This window comes from Lactuca saligna, chromosome 1, assembly GCF_052625555.1.
Source record: "Lactuca saligna cultivar CGN05327 chromosome 1, ASM5262555v1, whole genome shotgun sequence".
Classification (NCBI taxonomy): Eukaryota; Viridiplantae; Streptophyta; class Magnoliopsida; order Asterales; family Asteraceae; genus Lactuca; species Lactuca saligna.
The window spans coordinates 90,018,135-90,026,377 of NC_136417.1; the positions used below are offsets into that span (position 1 = coordinate 90,018,135).

General features: G+C 38.7%; 2 pseudogenes; both read right to left on the minus strand.

The window, feature by feature from the left end:
• Positions 1 to 4,139: 4,139 nt before the first annotated feature.
• Positions 4,140 to 4,922, minus strand: LOC145009638 (pentatricopeptide repeat-containing protein At2g36980, mitochondrial pseudogene; annotated as a pseudogene).
• A 2,078-nt stretch (positions 4,923 to 7,000) lies between these two features.
• Positions 7,001 to 7,783, minus strand: LOC145009643 (pentatricopeptide repeat-containing protein At2g36980, mitochondrial pseudogene; annotated as a pseudogene).
• Between the last annotated feature and the right edge of the window lie 460 nt (positions 7,784 to 8,243).

The window sequence follows — 8,243 nt, forward strand, 5'->3', positions numbered from 1 at the left end:
TTGGATCTACTGCCTTTATGGAGTCATATTGCATGAAAGTCCTAGATCTACCCCTTTTGGTGCATTTTGAGCCCTAAAACCTTCACCGGTGATTATCTACACGTAAAGTTGGAAACTTTACGTGTAAACCAGGCCCTAGGAACCCAGATCTATAAATGGCATGGACTGGATTCAAGCAAAATAGCGTGTATAGTTTTTGCATGAGGCAGACTCGGCGAGTCGTTCATCTGACTCGACGAGTCGGGTCGCGAGTCCCCGGGTTGTTCCCCTTTTTGTGTTGTGAGTTGGAGAGGTGAGTCATAGGGTATGACTCAGTGGGTTGGAAGCCAGACTCACTCATGAAGTCACTCGGCGAGTCATTGCAACGACTCGGCGAGTTCACGGCAATCTCGTTGTCTCAAGAACAACTCGGCGAGTTCTTCATACAACTCGGCGAGTCACAGCTTAGAGTGTTCTTCGGATGAAGATGAACTCGGCGAGCTATTCATACAACTCGGCGAGTAGGATGAATGACTATTGGCCTTGGGTATAGAAGGAAAACTCGTCGAGTCTACGCTTAACTCGACGAATAGAGACGGACTTATGGTCAGACTAAGGGAAAAGGGACTCGGCGAGTTGGCTAGCCAACTCGGCGAGTCTGGTCAACTAGCAGTTGACTGTGACTTGACTCATGACTTGTTAAGGGTAAATGGACAATTTACCCTGAGGGCGGTTAGCAGTAATTGATTAAGTGTTTGGTGGGAATTATAGTCGGAGGATTTCCGAAGCAGCAGCAGCAGCAGACAGACCTTTCCCACACAGATCAGCAGCTACTTCGAGGTGAGTTACCTTCCAGTAGCGGTGGGTCTAAGGCCACAATGTCGGCCCACCAGTTGGAAATGTATGATAGACAATTGTCTTTGTGATATCATCTAGGTTTGCTACTACCTGATATGTTATATGCTAGCATGATATGTTACATGTGATAGTAATAGAGTTTGGTTGTTAGGACCGAAGGGTAGTCAGACACCCCAGATACGTCTGACAATATATGATGATATGTTTGCATGCTGGCTTTTTACGTTATATGCGATAGAGGTAGTAGGAGGGGACTAGTCCCCGAGTTCGGTCGTTAGGACCAAAGGGTAGTTCAGGCACCCCAGATATGTCTGATAATATGTTATGTTATGATATATGTGGTAATAGCAGTAGGGGGTGAAATAGTCCCCGAGGTTCGGCCGTCAGGACCGAAGGGTAGTCAGCACCCCAAAACGGCGTGACATGGGTAGTCAGCACCCCAGAATGGCTTGACACGGGTAGGTCGGCACCCCAGAATGGCCGTACCGGGTAGGTCAGGCACCCCAGAAATGCCCGACAATATGTATGATATGTGATTGTATGATATGCGGTACGATGGGGGAACTCACTAAGCTTCGTGCTTACAGTTTTCAGTTTTGGTTTCAGGTACCTCTTCTTCGAAGGGGAAGGAGCTGGCGCGGTAGCAGCCCATCACACACATGTTTCGTATTCCGCATCATGAGAGCTTCCTGGGGATTTGTATTCTAACATTTTTATGTTATTGAAATGTTTTTCCAGACATGCGATATCTTTATAAAATGTTATGATCAGTAAACGTTTTATTCGAATGTTTTGCTAAATATATGTTTTCAAAAATGAAATTTTTGGCTCGTATTTTGGGGTGTTACAGTTTGAGCACTATTTAAACATCCTTATCCCTCAAGGTCTTTTCCACTTTCAGCCTCCATCCTCCCAAATCGTCCCTTACAAACCCTAATTAATTGTACGAGACTTATTGAGATTAAGAGTGTATTTTTGTGGTCTTGAAGGAAGAAGGAAGTGGAATCATCAATGAAGCTCAAGGAAGCTTAGATCTAGAAGTATCTCACCCTCAAGCATCCCTCGAAGGTATAAAGCTTAGAACTTGATGAATATTTTCCATGGATCTTGCCAGTTCTTAAGTTATGCATTTTGGTCCCATAATCTTGGTGTTCATGAGTATGGCACACTCTAAATCATAAGAGATGTCTTTTCAGATGCTTTTGAGTGCTAGGAATCATAATAATGTGGTCTTGGTCCCTTTCTTCCCTCCATGCAAGAATTATGGTGCTTGGGTTGGTGTTTTAAGTTAGAGTTTTGGTTTTTGGACCACTACTAGCCATGGGAAGTCATAAAGTTGGAAACTTTATGACTTAGAATGATATGTGGGACTAGATCTGAGCTTTGGACGTGATATCGTGATGCGATAAGCACTTAATGAGGAACATTTGGATCAGGTTGAGTACATTGGGCGTACCTTGTGGTACGTTACGCGTACTGGGCTAAGGTCTCGTATTTTGGCCAAGGGTTTTCTACGCTAAGCGTAGAGGCTAAGTATGTTAGGCGTACTCAATCTATGTTGACTCCTTTGTATTTTTTACTTTGACTTTGACTTTGATCAGGAATTTAACCAAGTTTAACTTAGGGGTATTTTGGGTAATTAAGCAATAGTTTGAGATTAGGTCATTGTTTTTTGTATAGGTGACCTGTAGAGTTGGCATTTGGAGCAGCATTCATTTCTTTTATCTTTCAAACTGTGAGGTGAGTTTTCCTCACATTACTCGTAGGTCGAAGGCACGAATATCGGGCCACTGGATTATATATCCTGGTATATTGGATTGATGGTATGTTCGTTATGTGATAGACTGGTAGATATGTACCTGCGTTCACAGAGTATATGTTATATTGGTAGATCTATATGATTACATGTACTTGATGGCTTTTCATTGTTGTTGTATATGTCGACATGTTATGGTTTGTTGGATTGAGGCAGTCCTGCTTTGTGCTAAAGGCCAAGATAATCGGGGCGGTTCAGATAGACTAAAGGCCCGAGAGGCAGTCCATTCAAGCCGAAGGACCAGAGAGCGGTCCAGATAGGTTGTAGGTCGTGCGAGGCGGTCCACTCAGGCTTAAGGCTCATATATTCATGTTGTTATCTATGTGGTACTTTGGGGGAACTCACTAAGCTTTGACTTACAGTTTAATTGTTATGGTTTCAGTGCTTCAGACGATGGGGCAAGGCAAAGGCTTGATCATGCACACCCTTTGGATTTTATGATATTTGATTTTGGGATACTCTGTTTCACGATTATAACTTTTGGAAACTATGTTTTTTGTAAAGATTTAATGTTTTTGGCTTGGTTTTGAAAATGAAAAATTTACCTTGATTTGTGCGATGTTACAAGTGTGCTTGATCTACCAAACAATGTAACTCCAGAATAAATTATAATGAATAAAAAGTAGTGTTTGTGTTATATTTTTGTGTATTGTTCAATATATATATATATATATATATATATATATATATATATATATATATATATATATATATATATATTCCCTCGATCCAATTATCTCTACGTCGCACAACTCGACATTTCCGTCGCCAGCTGAGGGTGTGAAAATATTACTGCTACAAACTAAATAAGGTTGTGTATGGTTTGAAACGAGCCTTGAATAACATAATATTCGGTTCTACAGATGAAACAATGGTAGAAGACTTCGCAAAGTTAACGACCAACAAATTCAAAATGAGCATGAACAAAGAACTAAGCTTCTTTCTAGGTCTTCAAGTGAAACAAACCACTAAATGTACCTTTATTTAATATTCATCGAGAACGCTACATTAAAGACATGTTGAAAAGTTTAACATGGAATACAGTGCTCTCGTAAAAGTACCAATGACCTTTACTCGTAAGATCTCTAGCAGTTGATCAAAAAACTTACAGAGGTATGATTAGTTAGTTTACTCAATTTCCCTTAAATAATATATAAATAAAATGAGCAAAATTACTTCTATTTACTTTTTAAAATAATGTTATGGAAAATGTTCTTAGACAAACATATTATAAATGTACACACATAAATGTTTCCATCATCAGACCGTTTTGAAGATCAATCTTTACACAAATCCACAAGCTTCCTCATTGCTTGATATTCTCCTATAGAATTTGATTTTCTCACGTAATACACTCAATAGTCACCATATGTGTGCCTTTCTTAGTTTCTACTTCTCTTGAGGTTTATATTTCCATCTTGATCTTCAACTTAAACTCGGAGATAAAAAAGATCTCAAAACTCTACATCATCTTTAATTACTTCCATCACCATGGATTCTTCAATTGATATTCAAGCAAATATATAATAGAAGACATGTCATCATTCTCTACACATAAACTCCCACCAGCAACAAAAGCCACCACCTTGTTCTTAACTTCAATCCAACTACAACCAGGCATCTTCTTCACCCCTTCATCAGCCATAGCCTTCCTAACCATCTCAGCTTCTTTCCACTTCCCCTTTACACAATACAAATTCGAAAGCACCACATAACTCATCTCACTTTCACCTTCCAACATCTCCAACTCACCATGTGCATAACAAGCTCCAAAAACACCCTCACTCAATTTCCCCATTTCACCATGTCTCCTTCTGTAACTTTCCACCATCTCTCTTGCTTCTTCCAACTCCCCTCCTCGAGCCAACATATCCACCATACATGCCACATGTTCTACCTCAGGACACAACCCGTGGACCCCACTCATCGATTGGAAAAAATCTCGACCTTTTTCAACAAACCCTAAGTGGCTACATGTCATTAAAAGGCTTATGAATGTCACATTATCTGGTTTCAAATTAGATGCTATCATTTTGTCATAAATCTCTAGGGCTTTATCACCCCATCCATGTAGACCATAGGAAATCAACATTGTGTTCCATGAAACCAAATCTTTTTCGATTATATCATTGAAAGATTGGAAAGAACTAAAAATATCTCCACATTTTGCATACATGTTAACCAATCCATTTCCAACATAAGCATAAGAGTGAAATCCATGTCGAATTGCAAGACTATGAATCATTTTTCCATGGCCTAATGTTGCCATGAGAGAACAAGCATGGAGAACTGTTCCTAAAGAATTATGGTGCTTGGGTTGGTGTTTTAAGTTAGAGTTTTGGTTTTTGGACCACTACTAGCCATGGGAAGTCATAAAGTTGGAAACTTTATGACTTAGAATGATATGTGGGACTAGATCTGAGCTTTGGACGTGATATCGTGATGCGATAAGCACTTAATGAGGAACATTTGGATCAGGTTGAGTACATTGGGCGTACCTTGTGGTACGTTACGCGTACTGGGCTAAGGTCTCGTATTTTGGCCAAGGGTTTTCTACGCTAAGCGTAGAGGCTAAGTATGTTAGGCGTACTCAATCTATGTTGACTCCTTTGTATTTTTTACTTTGACTTTGACTTTGATCAGGAATTTAACCAAGTTTAACTTAGGGGTATTTTGGGTAATTAAGCAATAGTTTGAGATTAGGTCATTGTTTTTTGTATAGGTGACCTGTAGAGTTGGCATTTGGAGCAGCATTCATTTCTTTTATCTTTCAAACTGTGAGGTGAGTTTTCCTCACATTACTCGTAGGTCGAAGGCACGAATATCGGGCCACTGGATTATATATCCTGGTATATTGGATTGATGGTATGTTCGTTATGTGATAGACTGGTAGATATGTACCTGCGTTCACAGAGTATATGTTATATTGGTAGATCTATATGATTACATGTACTTGATGGCTTTTCATTGTTGTTGTATATGTCGACATGTTATGGTTTGTTGGATTGAGGCAGTCCTGCTTTGTGCTAAAGGCCAAGATAATCGGGGCGGTTCAGATAGACTAAAGGCCCGAGAGGCAGTCCATTCAAGCCGAAGGACCAGAGAGCGGTCCAGATAGGTTGTAGGTCGTGCGAGGCGGTCCACTCAGGCTTAAGGCTCATATATTCATGTTGTTATCTATGTGGTACTTTGGGGGAACTCACTAAGCTTTGACTTACAGTTTAATTGTTATGGTTTCAGTGCTTCAGACGATGGGGCAAGGCAAAGGCTTGATCATGCACACCCTTTGGATTTTATGATATTTGATTTTGGGATACTCTGTTTCACGATTATAACTTTTGGAAACTATGTTTTTTGTAAAGATTTAATGTTTTTGGCTTGGTTTTGAAAATGAAAAATTTACCTTGATTTGTGCGATGTTACAAGTGTGCTTGATCTACCAAACAATGTAACTCCAGAATAAATTATAATGAATAAAAAGTAGTGTTTGTGTTATATTTTTGTGTATTGTTCAATATATATATATATATATATATATATATATATATATATATATATATATATATATATATATATATATTTCCCTCGATCCAATTATCTCTACGTCGCACAACTCGACATTTCCGTCGCCAGCTGAGGGTGTGAAAATATTACTGCTACAAACTAAATAAGGTTGTGTATGGTTTGAAACGAGCCTTGAATAACATAATATTCGGTTCTACAGATGAAACAATGGTAGAAGACTTCGCAAAGTTAACGACCAACAAATTCAAAATGAGCATGAACAAAGAACTAAGCTTCTTTCTAGGTCTTCAAGTGAAACAAACCACTAAATGTACCTTTATTTAATATTCATCGAGAACGCTACATTAAAGACATGTTGAAAAGTTTAACATGGAATACAGTGCTCTCGTAAAAGTACCAATGACCTTTACTCGTAAGATCTCTAGCAGTTGATCAAAAAACTTACAGAGGTATGATTAGTTAGTTTACTCAATTTCCCTTAAATAATATATAAATAAAATGAGCAAAATTACTTCTATTTACTTTTTAAAATAATGTTATGGAAAATGTTCTTAGACAAACATATTATAAATGTACACACATAAATGTTTCCATCATCAGACCGTTTTGAAGATCAATCTTTACACAAATCCACAAGCTTCCTCATTGCTTGATATTCTCCTATAGAATTTGATTTTCTCACGTAATACACTCAATAGTCACCATATGTGTGCCTTTCTTAGTTTCTACTTCTCTTGAGGTTTATATTTCCATCTTGATCTTCAACTTAAACTCGGAGATAAAAAAGATCTCAAAACTCTACATCATCTTTAATTACTTCCATCACCATGGATTCTTCAATTGATATTCAAGCAAATATATAAAAGAAGACATGTCATCATTCTCTACACATAAACTCCCACCAGCAACAAAAGCCACCACCTTGTTCTTAACTTCAATCCAACTACAACCAGGCATCTTCTTCACCCCTTCATCAGCCATAGCCTTCCTAACCATCTCAGCTTCTTTCCACTTCCCCTTTACACAATACAAATTCGAAAGCACCACATAACTCATCTCACTTTCACCTTCCAACATCTCCAACTCACCATGTGCATAACAAGCTCCAAAAACACCCTCACTCAATTTCCCCATTTCACCATGTCTCCTTCTGTAACTTTCCACCATCTCTCTTGCTTCTTCCAACTCCCCTCCTCGAGCCAACATATCCACCATACATGCCACATGTTCTACCTCAGGACACAACCCGTGGACCCCACTCATCGATTGGAAAAAATCTCGACCTTTTTCAACAAACCCTAAGTGGCTACATGTCATTAAAAGGCTTATGAATGTCACATTATCTGGTTTCAAATTAGATGCTATCATTTTGTCATAAATCTCTAGGGCTTTATCACCCCATCCATGTAGACCATAGGAAATCAACATTGTGTTCCATGAAACCAAATCTTTTTCGATTATATCATTGAAAGATTGGAAAGAACTAAAAATATCTCCACATTTTGCATACATGTTAACCAATCCATTTCCAACATAAGCATAAGAGTGAAATCCATGTCGAATTGCAAGACTATGAATCATTTTTCCATGGCCTAATGTTGCCATGAGAGAACAAGCATGGAGAACTGTTCCTAAAGAATTATGGTGCTTGGGTTGGTGTTTTAAGTTAGAGTTTTGGTTTTTGGACCACTACTAGCCATGGGAAGTCATAAAGTTGGAAACTTTATGACTTAGAATGATATGTGGGACTAGATCTGAGCTTTGGACGTGATATCGTGATGCGATAAGCACTTAATGAGGAACATTTGGATCAGGTTGAGTACATTGGGCGTACCTTGTGGTACGTTACGCGTACTGGGCTAAGGTCTCGTATTTTGGCCAAGGGTTTTCTACGCTAAGCGTAGAGGCTAAGTATGTTAGGCGTACTCAATCTATGTTGACTCCTTTGTATTTTTTACTTTGACTTTGACTTTGATCAGGAATTTAACCAAGTTTAACTTAGGGGTATTTTGGGTAATTAAGCAATAGTTTGAGATTAGGTCATTGTTTTTTGTATAGGTGACCT